Source organism: Artemia franciscana, chromosome 3, assembly GCF_032884065.1.
Source record: "Artemia franciscana chromosome 3, ASM3288406v1, whole genome shotgun sequence".
NCBI lineage: Eukaryota > Metazoa > Arthropoda > Branchiopoda > Anostraca > Artemiidae > Artemia > Artemia franciscana.
Genome location: NC_088865.1, coordinates 7,674,440 through 7,690,323, shown reverse-complemented (window position 1 = coordinate 7,690,323; position 15,884 = coordinate 7,674,440). Strand labels below are relative to the sequence as shown.

Sequence of the window (15,884 nt, the reverse complement as noted above, 5' to 3'; positions counted from 1 at the left end):
CATAAAACTCGACCAGAACGCTGCAGTTTCTATTTCTAAGTATAGTATTCAGTTTTATTCAAAATTCCAGAATTACTTGAGCTGCAACAAACGTCACCAAAGTGTTCTTAAAAACACTATTCCAAATCGATTGACCAATACAAATTTCTCCAACCATATCTTTATATTTCAGTTGGTAACAAGAAATTCGCATAAGGACTCTAACGCTAAATAAAAAAAAAGATACTAATTAGGAGCATCAGCACTTTTGGGCTACTTAAATGTTTCACCCCTTTTCTGCCCCATCATAAACAATTGAAAAATAAAACAGAAACCAATTTAGACAAAAAATAAATTATATTTTATATAAAATACTGAAAATAGTTGTATTTTATAATCGTTAATTAGTTAAAATAGTTGCATATTACAACTTTTAAAATAGTTGTATTTTACGTAAAATAGTTATAATTTACAACTACTCAAGAACGACTTTCTGCATCAAGACCATCCCACGCTTTCATTTTAATTCCATTTTTTAAATTTTTCATTTATTTTTCCAAGCAGCTGGAAAAAATTACATTTTAATTCCTTGTGCGTCTTGAGATAGGTGCTTTTTTAAGTTTTCTTAACATTTTTGCTATTTCTTCAGAAATCAATTAGGAAAACTAGACGACCAGCTAGCAAGACATAATTTGGTATTTAAATGATAATTTTAAAAATAATTAATACTCATTTTTTACCAAATAATGTAGTTATTTATTCTTAAGATATAAACTTGCCGTTCTTAGAGAAACAACGGAATGCTAAAAGTACTCTTCTTTTCTTCTTTTTTTTTGCTATCTTTAAGCATATGTCATCATTTTTTGAAGATTTTGAAGATTCGAACCCCGAATAATTCGGGGTTCGGAATAGAGTGGTGGCATTTTTGTCCACCATGTTGGGGTAAGAAGACCAAAAAAGGTCATTGGTGAAATAATACGAGTCTTGAGTAGTCGTGGCTCCTCGAAAGCTCCAAAAAAATTATCATTGACGTACTGTTTAATAGGCTAAAAATAACGGGTCAATCTACCTTTTTTCTTAGTCGAAGAATCCAATTCAATTCAATTGAATTTATTCAAATAAAACATAACACCAATAATAATAAAGATCCTGGAAGCGAACTTGTTGAGGATCATAACCACAAAAAATTGAAAATGAAGAAGAGAGAAAAAAAAAGAAAAGAGAAAACATGGGTAACTAAAGCAAATTAAATAAGAATTTAGAGAGTTATAATATCAAAATTTTAGTACATTGTTATACAGCGTGCGAAAACTTGTGGATAGCTCGACACTGGAGGGTATTATATTCCATTGAAGTATAGATTTATAAATGGGGGATCGCTGGGCGGAACTAGAGACACACTTGGGGACAATAAAGGAACGGTTGGATGAACGGAGACAGAGGCCTTCAGAATTATTAATATTAAAATAAGATAATAATTGAGGAGGAAGATTTTTATGGTAAGCGGAGTATGCAAGGTATAGATTTAATTTTTTGATGATTTGTTCAAAAGGGATAATACGAAAATTGGAGTACAAGTCCTGGGTGGGATATAGTCGGGGCAGCGGAAGAACTACTTTGATGGCACGGTTTTGGGCAGATTTTAATTTATTGGTAACTGAAGGAGCCCAGGTGTTTACCTGGGCTCCGTAATTTCTTCAAATGGCTCACTTCTCCCCGAGCTGCAGGCAAGATTATCTAAAGCGTCTTCTGTCATGGGTAGACTGAACCGTCACCTCTGGCGAAAATCAAATATCAGTCGCACAACGAAACTGCGCATCTTCAACGCTCTAGTCGGTTCTGTGATGCTTTACGGAGCTGAGACATGGCAAGCATCAGCTGCAACCCTCAAGAAAATAGACGTATTTCATGCAAAGAGCCTGAGGAGGATTGAGGGCCTACGATGGTCTGACTTCGTCAGCAATGAAAAGCTTCTGCAGCTCACAAAGCAGTCTTGGTTTTCGTCTCAAGCAGCCGAGCGAACCTTACGATGGTTCGGGCATCTGCTTCGAATGCCACCACATCTACCCGCAAAGATGATCTATGACTTCGACCCTATCAAAGTTGGTTGGAAGCGACCTCGAGGCCGACCGAAAAAACGTTGGTCCGACAGCCTGTCCGAGTTCTTAGCGATGGCAAACATCAGACAGGGCGAAGAGCAAATACTCGCCATGGACCGAAGTGGGTGGAGGAGGCAGACGTCACTCTCTACGCCGAGCAGTGCCCGGCAGGAGACTTAAGTCAAGTCAAGTCAAGTGAAGGAAAGTGTTGCCCCAAACAGATCCACAGTATGAGATATATTGGTAAATAAAAGAGTAATAGAGGGTGACAAGGATATCGGGAGGAAGAAAATAATTCGCACGATTAATCATACTTACCTGTCGCAAAATTATGGCTCTGATGTAGGACACGGTGTTGCAAATGATAGGGAGGAGTCTATGTGGACACCAAGAAACTTGGCAACTTCGACCTGTGGGAGGAGATTGGTAGAATATTTTAGGCCAAGTGCTTGCTGAGCTTCATTTTTTTTGTAAGGGGTTCGAAATAATACAACCTGACTTTTCTTGATGTTAATGGTCATGCAGTTAACTAGACACCACTCCTATACTCTATTCAGAAGGGTTTGAGTAGAGGCGACGACGGATGGTAAATTAGGACCGGTGAAATTTAACAATTGCTTTTCCAAAAGAATTTTAGAATATCAAAACCATATCTAGTGGGTAAATTCGAGCTTTTAATTTCCAAATGCCTTTCAAATCTATGAACTAAATTTCTTACCCAGTTTTTATCAAGTCATTGCGAGCAAACAATAAATTTTTTTCTGCATTTAATTCCCATTAATTTCAAATATCAGGCTCAGTGCTTTCTAAAATACGAGGAAGGGGACGATTCCTACTCAAGCCCTGCTTTCTGCAGTTAAATCTAGCTTTCTAATAACAATTTCTCGAAAATGCTTTTAGGTATATTTCATTTTAACAGTAAAATTGGATTATCGTCAAAATGGGAGGGGCTACCTATCCCCTAGCGACTTGCCGTTTAATCTGGAGTTACCAATAATTTTTCAAGAGGAGGGAGGGTACGAAAATGTGACGGTAAATTTTCATTGCCAATTTTTTAAAGTTTAAACAGGGAGGTGGGATCTTTGAACAAGTATTGTTCTCCTAAGGTGTCGCCCCCTGACCCTATGGAGGTAAGCAGGCTAGTGTCACTTAAAAACCACAATAGACCAAAAATATATACTAAAGTTAATTTTTCAAACTTTCTATGTTCATTGATTCGATTTAACCATCAAGGATCGATATAATTTCGTCATCATAACTGGAAGATGAAGTTGAAAAGGCGACATGGTTCTTCAACTTGGTAAGCTAATTGGAAGGATTATTGTTGAAGTTTGATAACACTTTTTTTTTCTCGTTCTCATGAAATCAAGTGGGCACTCATTTTGGTAAAATGTATTTTTGGGTGACGTGTTTTTCCTGAGCTCTCAATTTCATAACTTAGCTTACCACGGAAGATGTGCTATTCTTTGCTTTGTGTATAATAACGTGGAACAGAGCGTTCGCGGTTTAAGGTCAAAACTGTAGACCATCCCCATATGTGGAAAAATTAGATTAATTCTTAGAAATGATGTTTGTTAGAACGAAATTTCGTTTGTTTTTTATTCTGTTATTGTGCGTTGCACGCAAATGGTTTTGGCTTGTTCCAGTAAAAAATACGCTCGTGTTTTTTTTAAGACAAAATAAATTTCTTAAAGGCAAGATATTTCTTGTCGTCTAGACAACATATGTCATTTTGAATTGTTTGGACTGGGGAAAAAATTAAAATATGCATATGCAGCCAACGTTAAGGTAAAAATTTAAAACTGTTTATATGTTTATATTCTATTTTATGTTTATTCTATTTTTATTCTATTTTTATTTTATTTTATTTTTTTTTCTATTTTATTATTCTATTTTTATTATTCTATTTATTATTATATTTTTTTTATATATTTTTTATATATATTTTATATTTTTATATATTATATTTTATATTTTATATTTTTATATATTTTTTATATATTATTATTTTTATTATTATATTTATTATTCTATTTCTATTTTTATTATTCTATTTTATTTTTATTCTATTTTTATTTTATGTTTATTCTATTTTTATGTTTAAAAATTTTTTAAACTTCTATTTATTAAAATTATTTATTTTATATATTTAATTATAATTATTATTATAATTATTTATTAAAATTTCTATTTTTATGTTTTATTCTTTATGTATATTCTATTTTATATGTTTATATTCTATTTTAAAACAGTAGTGCCTTAAGTCTTCATCGACCGATCAGTCATTAGAATTACTCTTGAAATCGAACACGTTACATTGTACAAGGCCACATTACATTGCATGTTCGAGGCCACATTACATTGTGGCCTTCGCCACATTACAGCCATACTTGCAAATAAATCAAATTATGAACCATTTTATCTTCAAAAATGTATCTTGTTCGTAAATATATATAAAAAAACAAGTTTTCTCAACTGAAAGTAAGGAGCAATATTAAAATTAAAATGGACTAAAATTAATGCATAAATGAGGGGCTGCCCCCGCTCAATCTCTTGGTCTTCACGCTAATGTTTTTTAGCACTTAAAAATATTTTTACTCTAACTAAACGGCCCTTGCGTTTTGAGAGTCGTTCATAAAGAATTGGGACAAAACGTCAAATTTTTGCTTAAAGAGCAAGATATTTAGGAAGGGACAACTCCCTCTTTTGCGGAATGATTTCTGATCGTTAAGATTTAATGTTCCTCATTACTTTCAGCTGAAAAAACTTGGTTTTTATGGCACTTGGTATTAACCAAGTGACATATAGCAGTCGCCAATTCTGTCGGTCTGTCTGTCTGTCGGTCTGTCGGTCTGTCGGTCTGTCCCGGTTTTGCTACTTTAGGCACTTCCAGGTAAGCTAGGACGATGAAATTTGGCAAGCGTATCAGGGACCGCACCAGATTAAATTAGAAATAGTCGTCTTCCCGATTTGACCATCTGGGGGGGAGTGGGGGCCCGGTTAATTCGCAAAAAATAGAAAAAATGAAGTATTTTTAACTTATCAGCGGGTATTTGGATCTTAATGAAATTTCATGTTTGGAATGATATTGTGTCTTAGAGCTCTTATTTTAAATCCCGACCGGATCTGATGACATTGGGGGGAGTCGGAGGGGGAAAACCTAAAGTCCCGGTTTTGCTACTTTAGGCACTTCCAGGTAAGCTAGGACGATGAAATTTGGCAAGCGTATCGGGGACCGGACCAGATTAAATTAGAAATAGTCGTTTTCCCGATTTGACCATCTGGGGGGGGGGGGGGAGTAGGGGCCGGTTAATTCGGAAAAATAGAAAAAATGAAGTATTTTTAACTTATGAGCGGGTGATTGGATCTTAATGAAATTTGATATTTGGAATGATATTGTGTCTCAGAGCTCTTATTTTAAATCCCGACTGGGTCTGATGACATTGGGGGGAGTTGGAGGGGGGAAACCTAAAATCTTGGAAAACACTTAGAGTAGAGGGATCGGGATGAAACTTGATGGGAAAAATAAGCGCAAGTCCTAGATACATGATTGACATAATCGGAACTTATTTGTTCTCTTTGGGGTAGTTGGGGGGGGGGGAGTAAGTCTTAAAAATTAGAAAAATGAGGTATTTTCAACTTGCGAACGGGTAATCGGATCTCAATGAAATTTGATGTTTAGAAGGATATCGTGTCTTAGAGCTCTTATTTTAAATCCCGACCAGATCTTGTGATGGGGGCGGGGAGTTGGGAGGGGGAACCTAAAACTTGGAAAACACTTAGAGTGGAGGGATCGGGATGAAACATGGTGGGAAAAATAAACACAAGTCCTAGATAGATGATTGACATAAACGGAACGGATCCGCTCTCTTTTGGGTAGTTGGGGGGGGGGGGGTTAATTCTGAAAAATTAGAAAAAATGAGGTATTTTTAACTTACGAACGGGTGATTGGATCTCCATGAAATTTGATTTTTAGAAGGATATCGTGGCTCAAAGCTCTTATTTTAAATCCTGACCGGATCTGGTGACATTGGGGGAAGTTTGGGGTGGGGAGACCTAAAATGATGGGAAACGCTTAGATTGGAGGGATTGGGATGAAACTTGGTTGGAAAAATAAGCAAAAGTCTTGCATACGTAATTTACATAATTGGAACGGATCCGCTCAATTGCGGGGGGGGGGGGGGGGTAATTCTGAAAAATAAGAAAAATAACGTATTTTTAACTTACGAAGGAGTGATCGGATCTTCATGAAACTTCATATTTAGAAGGACCTCGTAACTCTGATATCTTATTTTAAATCTCAACCGGATCAAACGTAATTGGGGGGGGGGCAGTTGGGGGGACCGGAAATCTTAGAAAATACTTAAAGCGGTGAGATCAGGATGAAACTGGATGGGAAGAATAGAAACCTGTCTAAGATACGTGACTGACATAACTGGATCGGATCTGCTCTCTTTGGTGGAATTGGGAGGGGGGAGGTAATTTTGAAAATTGAGGTATTTGTAACTTACGAAAGGGTGACCAGATCTTAATGAAATTTGATATTTAGAAGGATCTTGTGCTATAAAGTTTAACTTTAGGTTCTGACCTTCTCACAAGTGCCAAATGAGCTCTTGGCTCTTGGCTCTTCCGACCTCGTACCATATGAGCTCTCGGCTCTTCCGACCTCGTCCAAATGAGCTCTTGGCTCTTCCGACCTCGTACCATATGAGCTCTCGGCTCTTCCGACCTCGTCACAAGTGCCATATGAGCTCTTAGCTCTTGTTAAAATTAATTTCTGATCGTTCTCAAATAGTGCAGAGAAATCCACGCCCTCTCCATGGAAAATTCAAGCCCCATGAGAATTCCCTCGATGGAAATTTTCTTTGGAGTAAAATACCCCCCCCCATAAAATTTCCCACGGAAAATTCTATCCGGGCTGAAAATTCCCCTGGAAAATTTATTGCACATTCCCACCTGAAAAATTCTCCTTAGCCTACTTTATTTAAAAAAAATGTTTTCTATTTAATTTTTGATCGTTTTTCAAATCATGCCGTAAATCTCACCCTCCTTGGAAGTTCTCTATTGTACAATCTCAACCCCCCTTCCCCTCAGTATAAAGTTTCTTTCACGGAAAATTCCCCCGGGGAAATTTCTCCTACGGAAATTTCCTCAGCAGAGAATTTCTCCTCCGTAAAATACCCCCATGGGAAAATCCCCCAAACGATTCCAACCCTGATGGAAATTTCTCCCTAAAATTCTCCAGAAACAAAATCGCAAAAGAGAGAGTGAGACAAATAAATAGAGTTTCGTCAAGTAATTTTGGCAAATTCTAGAGTTCTTCTATTTTGTCTAGGTTCTCCAAGGAAAAATTGTGTGAGTGAATTATTTTCACCCTCCCCCCCCCCCCTAATGAAGGTATTAATTAGCTAATTTATTTTTCATCTAATAGGCCTCATCAGGTTTTTTTGTGTTTATGGCCTCCCTCGAAGTAAGTCTTACACTGTTTCTACCTCCCCCTCCTCTGGAAATGGACGGAAATGGTCTTTATATAAAAAAAACTTCTTGTCTGTGACCCTCTTAAAAGAGCTCATTTCTGTGTTATCGATGCCCAATTGCTTGTTGTTGCTGCTGTTGTTGTTTTTTTAAATGTTTTTAGTAAATATTTCTTACGTTTCTATGGTAGGCAATAAGAATGCTCGCTGCTTTTGCTTTCTAATTTAAAAGGCCTCATAATTTTTATATGCTTATAGGCTCTGCTAAAGTGTGTATGACAGTGCTTCTACCCCCTCTCCTTGAAGGAAATGAACTAGATCCTTCGCTAAAAACGATCTTTTTGGTTTTAATATGTTATTGACGCCCAAGTGTGGTTTTTTCTTCTTTTAACCTTTATTCGATTATTATTGCACAAAAATACAATCACTTAAACAGCAATGTTCCAAATATGGGATTGGCAATCGGGAATAGGCCAAACATTTTTTCTAGGTTCACCAGGGGAAATCATTTTAGTAAATTATTTTCGATCCCTTGCACAATGCATAACGCTTACGATTTTTCCAGAGAACCGGAAGAATCACAGCAATATTCTAAAAATGCCTATTTTATTGACAATAAAAGTCATCTTTTACAGTACTGTAAATTTGTGTCAACCCGTCGTATACCACCCTGTCTCCTACCCTGGTCATAATGCAGACTGAGATAAATAATTATGGTTTTGGGTCTTTTTAGGCAACAGCCCAATCCATTTTAAGCACTTGGGCCTATAAAGCGATAAAAATGTCTAGGGTGCTTAGTTTTAATAGAATCTGATTTGTTTTGAGTTTTGCTTCAGTCGTGCCTGGAGAACGGATCTGAATAGTTGTTTCGAATTTTTGTTTCTTGGAATTTTCTAAGCCCTCGGTAAGTGACTATGCAATTGAGATTGCAAATAAGTTCTCTTAGAGTTCGACTGTCATCTTTATTTGTTTAAATTAGAATATAGATAAAAGAAAAGCGAATATAAATAAATCGATAGGTGATCAGTGTGATTGGTCGAGTTCCATTGTCGTAGACAAAGAGTTCGACCTTTCAGGAAGAAGAATCGACAAATTTTGGTCGTGTCTGAAGTATGGACCTGAGTGGTTGTTTGAACTTCATTCTTTTCTTTCAAGCTATTTTGTGTGTTATTCAGTTTAAAAGAAATTGTAATTGAGATCATTCATGATTGGTCGGCCATATGTTTTTTTTTAAAGAAATTGGGCAATATTTCCCAAATATAGATAAATGTATTGGTTTTGATGTGATTGGTGGGGGTAGACGAGAAGTTTGAGTTGTAAGAACCCTAAAATTATATAAATTTTAATCGTTCAGGTAAATTTTCCAATCAACGTAATACTGAGATGGCTTAGAAATAGGCATGGGCTTGGAAATATATATATATATATATATAACGAAAAGAGAAATCACCAATGCAACAGCACAAACACATTATAAAAAAAAAAAAAAAAAAAAAAAAAAGAGAGACAGAAGGAGAAAAGGTAATGTGAGTTATATATTTGTTCTTTAGGGTAGGGGAGAGGTAAAGTGAAGTGATGCGAAATTATTAATTAGCCTATGTAAGTAAGCATTTTAAAATGTTTTAAAGTAGTTAGAACTTCATGGGTAGGGGTAAAAGTTGAAGCTTTGAATAGATCAGGATAGAAGAGGTGCATGTGAAGCTGTGTAAGCCTCAGGCGGCTTGGTGTCGCGATACATTTTTATTTCGCCTCTTTGGTACTTCAATACCCCCCTCCCAGAAAAATGTCCCTGATTATATAACTGAACCCACGATTCAATTTGTACTCTGAACTCCAAACTATATTTACATATTAAATAATTTCTAATTCTAGCTCTAGAGGAATTTCGTTTATGGAAAAATGTCTATTTTTATAAATAGGTGCGTTAAAGGTTTAAAACAAACTGACAAGCCCGGCTAGCTCCGTAGGAAGAAAATCCGACTCCCAGCACCCGGGTTTCAGGTCTAAGCTCTGTGTCACGATTTTTCTTTTTGTTATTAAATAAAAAATATCGATATTATATTAAAATAGATATACAAGAAATTTGTATACACAATTAAACAATAAATTTTTTCCCCGTGGTAGTTTCTGTCCTAAACTATACGGTTTACCAAAAATACATAAACTGGGTATTCCCTTAAGACCTATCGTAGCGTGTACTAAAGCCCCCGCTGCCAATATTGGGAAATGGCTTTGCCCAGCTTTCAAACCTTTATTTTATTCTCAAAATTCCTATATTCGTAATTCGGCAGATTTGGTTGAAAAACTTAGCAACACAAGTATTTCAGAAAACACAATAGTTAGTAGTTTTGACATAGTTTCCATGTATACAAATATAGATGTAACTATTTCTGAGGAATTATTAAAAAAAAAAGAAAATTACCACTTAATCGAGGCTTCAGCTACGGGAATTGATTGTGAAGTTTTAATGACTCTGGTTAAAATTTGTAATAAGTTTTCTATGTATTTTCAATTTCGCGATTCTTTTTATCAGCAAAAAAATGGGTTACCCATGGGGGCACCTTTATCCGGGCTACTGGCAAATATTTATGTCGAGAACTTTGAAAATTGGGCATTAAATTCTTATTTTTTAAAACACGTCTATTGGGGTCGTTATATGGATGACATAATTTCATTTGGAATTATGGGGAAGCTGAACTTCGGGGCTTCTTAGATCATCTTAACACTTATAACCGAAATTTGCAGTTCACCCTAGAAGTTGAAATTGAAAATAAACTACCGTTTTTAGATGTGTTAATTATTCGTAATGCTGATAAACTGGATTTTACTATCTATCGAAAGCCAACACAAAACAATAGATTTCTTCACTTTAATTCAAATCACCCCCCACAAGTTAAAAGAGCACTTGTAACTTCCCTCATTCATCGGATATATTCTTTTTGGTAATGGATACCCCATTCATTTTGTCAATAAAATAATTAACCGTAGAATAAAAAGACATTCTTGTAAAATCGAAGAAGATATTTCACAATGTGAGGCTACTGATAAGCCCTCAAATATTGTCTATCTTCCGTATATCCCAAAGATCACAACAAAGTTAAAAAATATTTGCACAAAAAAATAATCTGTAGGCTACGTAGTTTTTACTAATAATTTTAAAATCATTAATTTCTTAAATTCCGGTAAAGACAAGACCTCAGTTACTCGCCAAAGAGGGGTCTATCAAATACCCTGTGATTGTAGAAATTACTATGTCGGCAGGACCCATCAGAATCTAGAAAAACGGTTACAACAGCATACAAAAGACATAGACAAGGCCTTAATTTCAAATAGTTCCAACAACTCCTTTGATTCTGCTTTAGGTTGGCATATATTTAATAATCCGTCCCACACGATACTTTTTGAAAAATCTTCACTCATCAGTAATGATTTGGGGATAAAATATGTGATTCGAGAATCAATCGAAATTAATCTCAAAATAAATAACAATATTTCTTTGAAGAGGGACTTAGGGGAATACTCACTAAATTCTTCATACTCAAATTTAATTAAAAATGATCTAACAAAATATTTTACTAAACCGATTTATAATAGTACTGAACCAGCTATGAAAAGGCCTTTGAGACAGGCTGCTAAAAAAGCAAGGTTGGCTCTGAGAAATTCCATTTAATCACTTTGTTCTCTTTAGTTTGAATGAGTTTATATTCTCACTTCGTTATTTTTGTCAGTCCTGGTTGAACTTCGTTGAAGTAAGGATGCTAAGGCTGTTTTAAAAAAAGTTTTTAAAAAAGTTTTTAAATAACATTATTTAGTTTTAATTCTCACAATTTAATGTACGTTGATTTATATATATATATATATATATATATATATATATATATATATATATATATATATATATATATATATATATATATATATATATATATATATATATATATATATATATATATATATATATATATAAGTTCAGCACATATTGTGCTGAAGACGGCCCTTGGACATAGAGCCGAAATATTCACAGAACTGATTTCCACTGTCTTGAAAAGATTTTCCCTATTGTTTCTACTTTGTATTTGTTCGATATTATATTCCTTTTTCACAGAAAGTTGCATTAATGGATGGGAAAATTGTGTTAGGATAATTTACACCTACAGATAGATAAGGAATTTGATTAAAGTGGGGGAGGGGGGTGTTTTCTCTTTGGAAATGAGAATTTTCTAGGTTATACTTTTTTAAGTCTACCCTATTTTGTCTCAGGGCTGGGGGGGGGTGCCCACTTTCACCTACCTGATGTAAATCTCAGAAAAACATGTGTACCACACAGCTCAGCCGTGCCTGCCATAGCTTGGCACAGTTTACACCATTCTTGGCACACTTCCATCATGCTTCGCACGCTCCACCTGGTGACGTGATTTCTGATAGTAAGTGCCCCCCCCCCTCCCCGGGCTGAGGAATCGAGTTGAAAATTTCAGGGACAGTTTCGTTTATGTGGAAGGGGACGATGACTTGTTTTTGCATCGAATGGAGGGGGTGGGGGTAAAATGATTTTGTACAAAAGAGTATACGCTGCGTTTTTTTTTATCATCTAAAATACTTCCCTGCTTGTTCTTCAAATAAAAGGTAATATATTCAGGCTAAAAAATTTTTAATTATGTTGCTTTTCTAAGGCTTCAGGAAAGAACTAACCAATTTGGTAAATTTTTGCATGTAATTTGCTGTTCCTTATAGCGTATTACCGTTCCCTGGGTGTTCCCTATAATCCCTTCATGCGTCATCAATCTAAATATTTTTTGTCCCTCAAATGAATAAACTTCGAAAATAAAACATTGCATAAAAAGTGGCTTAGGTTATCTGTCCATAATCAAAACAAGAATGTGTGCGTTTTTAATAATCTGGATCACAGGTTGTAGGGACCGAAAAGATAAGACATCATAGGAAAAAGTTCCGCTTGAAGTTTGATATAAAAAATTTTGATCTAGGAAATATTAGAGGAAAAAAAAAACAACATATACGTTATTTTTCTTGGACGTTCTCTGTTGCTTTATTTTAGGCTCATTATATGCACAGCTGAATTACCTCATATTTAAACCCGTAGGTGAGTTGTGGAAAAAGAAAATGCGGCGCCGGTTCTACACCTAATCTAGTGGCTGTTAATTAAGCAATTAACCTGGGCCGTATTGCAATAAAGAAAACGGATATATAGACTATTTCTCTTGGAATGAGCGTTGTCTGTTGCGTTTTCTTTACAAATGTGGGTTCATTCATTGCGAAAACGGAGTTGCGGAAAACGCAGTTCAGTGTGGATTCCGCACTACATCTCCGCAGCGATAAAGCTACAGGGTTAATTCACATGAAAAAAATTAATAAATGCAAAAATTTTAATTTGAGGACTTCTGGTGATTCTCCCCATCTGATCTTTAAGGCTAACTTCCCCATGACTTAAAAAATATAATGCCTTCTGTGGAAGGTCTGCTATAGATAGTTCAGCAGTCTTCACTGATTACAAGGGTTGCCATCACCCTTAAAGTGCTACAATTGCCCAAATTTGCGTGCTACACAGCGATTTTCGGTGCTGCAGTAAAAACAATGACTGTAACAGTGCCAAAAAAGAACTTTCGTGCTACAAGTGGCAGCAAGCACGTACTAAAGTGCTACACAGAATGAAATAGTGCTAAAATAGCACTTTTGTGCTACAGGTGGCAACTCTGCGATTACACCACTCATTCAGTTGGCAAATTTATTTCTCTCGAGCTCTTTTTTCACAACTTCTAAGCCAAATGGGAACTTTGATGGCAAGGATTACCACTGTCATAAATTCTTGGATAAAGCTTGACAGCTAGAATTAGCCTTTCCGTCAGCTCCAAGCTCTCTTCTTTCTTCGGCGTGCTAGCGCTTTAACCATATGGGTTAGGCTTTTTGAGCATATGGATATTGTGGACAAACGCATGAATATACAATGAAATACGTATGAGTTTTCGTGTAAAATATAATACGTAGTGGTTCAGGCCGTATCCAGGGGGGTTAGGGGCTTCAACTCCTCACCCCAAAATATTTGTACAACTCGTAAAAACGTAACAAAAACGAATATAAACAAATTTTTGATGTGTTTTTAAAGTTTTTTTCGAACCCGACCCCTCGAAAAATAATCCTTTTGTGCCCCCCCCCCTTCCAAAAAAATTCCTGGATACGGCCATGGTAGTGGTTTTCTACAAGCCCTTTGTTAATATTATGTTAGATGCGAGGGATTGTCGGCTTCTAGAAATAATGTGCAGTAGATGACGCATGTCAAGCGTGGTGGAATTGTGACAAGCTTTGCGGGGACTGTTTCACGCGTGGTGGGATTGTTCCCACGAGTTGCAGAATGTACTCTAGATGACCAAAAGTGGATCACCCCTCGGTGGTATTGTAATCAGTTTCAGATAACTGATTCTTCGAACGTCATTCTAAGGCTACGTTGCTAAATAACATTTCTTTTACATTTACATAAAATTATGCTACTCTTTGCTTTATTTCTCTTTTTGAAATGAACTAAGATTATAAATATTCATCTGAAACGTTCGAAAATGGCAGTTTTCCAAGTTACCATCTTTCGAAATTATTTCTACGAACAATGTCAAAGCTGTGTAAGGGCAATTACTTTGCGATAAAAATGTAACTATAGGCCTCTAATGTTTCCTTATCATATTAGCCGAGGATTTTCGGATTAAAGGCTTAAAGTGTTGACGCACATGCATTTACTTGGATGAATTAGTTCTTGAAAAGAAGGTATAAATGAAACTGCTTCCCCTTATTGTCAGGTTTCTGTTTCTGGAGATTCCACTCGTTTGAGCAAGGGAGGGGGAGACTTTAAAAAGATGATCAGATTTTCATATGTAGATAGGTTTGTATGCTTTTCAATATTTTTATGAGGACTTAACGTCCAGTACTCGCAGTGGCTACCAAGACCGTATCCAGGACTTTTGTTTGTGGTGGGGGAAGGGGTGCAAAAACTTTAGAAGCTTAATAAATTTGTTTTTATGCATTTTCCTACATTTTTACAAGCCAGACAAAAATGCCAGGGGGGTCGAAATTCTCTAACTCCCTTCCTCTAGATAAGGCCTTGTTGACTACTCTATAGAGTTAACGTCATACCATTAAATACCATTAATCCCAAATATTTATATATATATATGTATATATATATATATATATATATATATATATATATATATATATATATATATATACATAAATTTAGGAGACTAAATCCAGACGGAGTCATTTGAACATAACCATTGTGGTTTGCCAAAAAAAAATATCAATTATTATTTACTGGGCTTTGATGATGGAGCTTAAGTGTATTCTATATACCTTTGTATTGTTTTTTATTTGTTTTCCCATGTCGGGGTCACCCTCAGGGCCGTAACGTATGGGGGGGGGGGGGGGTAGGAACACCCCCCAATGCTTTTGGTCATTCTGTAAAAAAAGAAATCGATAAAATCGCGGCGTTCTGCGCCACGACTTTTCCGACGTCGCTAAAATTCTTAGTTCGGTTCAATAAAGATAAAAAATGCTGACATGTCATCTACGGAAATTTCGAACTTGGCCGGTAAATGCAGCAGTTTTACCGACTCCTGCCTTGATTTTACGGCCCATGCCACAATTTTCCATTTGGTTAAATAAACAGCAATAAAGACATGACATCTACCGAAATCCGAATCTTGGTTGGTTTTACTGACTTGTGCAGTGATTTTACGTATTCTATTTGAAACGGACATTATGCTAATTATTGACAAAAAAAAGCCGGTAAAAATGATCAGCCATTGAGTAAAATCTTTTGCCTCCCCCCCCCCCCAAACATTTCGACTAGTAACGACCCGGGTCACCCTCCCTGCATTACTTTTTGTCCAGCTTTTCCTTTTCTAGTTTTGTGGCTTTGTTTTTATTTTATTTATTCATTTACTTTTTTTATTCATGTTAAAGAGTTGACTTGTAATGTTTGTTAAACCCACCAACTAGGGACTTAGATTTCCGCTGTGGCCTTATTGCTTTTGTTTGTATTGTTTGAGCTGAGAAAAAAAGTTTATCCATTCCTTCGTTCTTCAATTCATTCATTTTAAAAAATAAATTCTATCATTTATTTAATACTAAGTTTAATGATCTGCTGTTTATAATCCATATGCTTCGATGCAAATCAAGCTAGCAATATTAACCTAAAACTTCAAAAAAAGATGAAATATACTATCATTCATAGTGCAATAAGAAATTTTATTTGAAAAATTTAAAATTCTTTTTCAAAAAATTAACCTGGTGATCCTCGTAGTTTGTAATTTGCTTTACTTAATTAGTG

The 15,884-nt window shown here is 35.7% G+C and overlaps 1 protein-coding gene across 1 annotated transcript in view; it reads left to right on the top strand.

Moving 5' to 3' along the window:
- The first annotated feature begins 8,362 nt into the window (after positions 1–8,362).
- The window catches only part of LOC136024824 (fibroblast growth factor receptor-like 1), a 63,581-nt gene continuing 56,059 nt past the window's right edge, over positions 8,363–15,884 (top strand). Inside the window, exon 1 of the mRNA XM_065700304.1 lies at positions 8,363–8,456. The gene's annotated coding sequence lies outside the window, so the exon portion shown is untranslated. The remainder of the gene's footprint in view (positions 8,457–15,884) is intronic.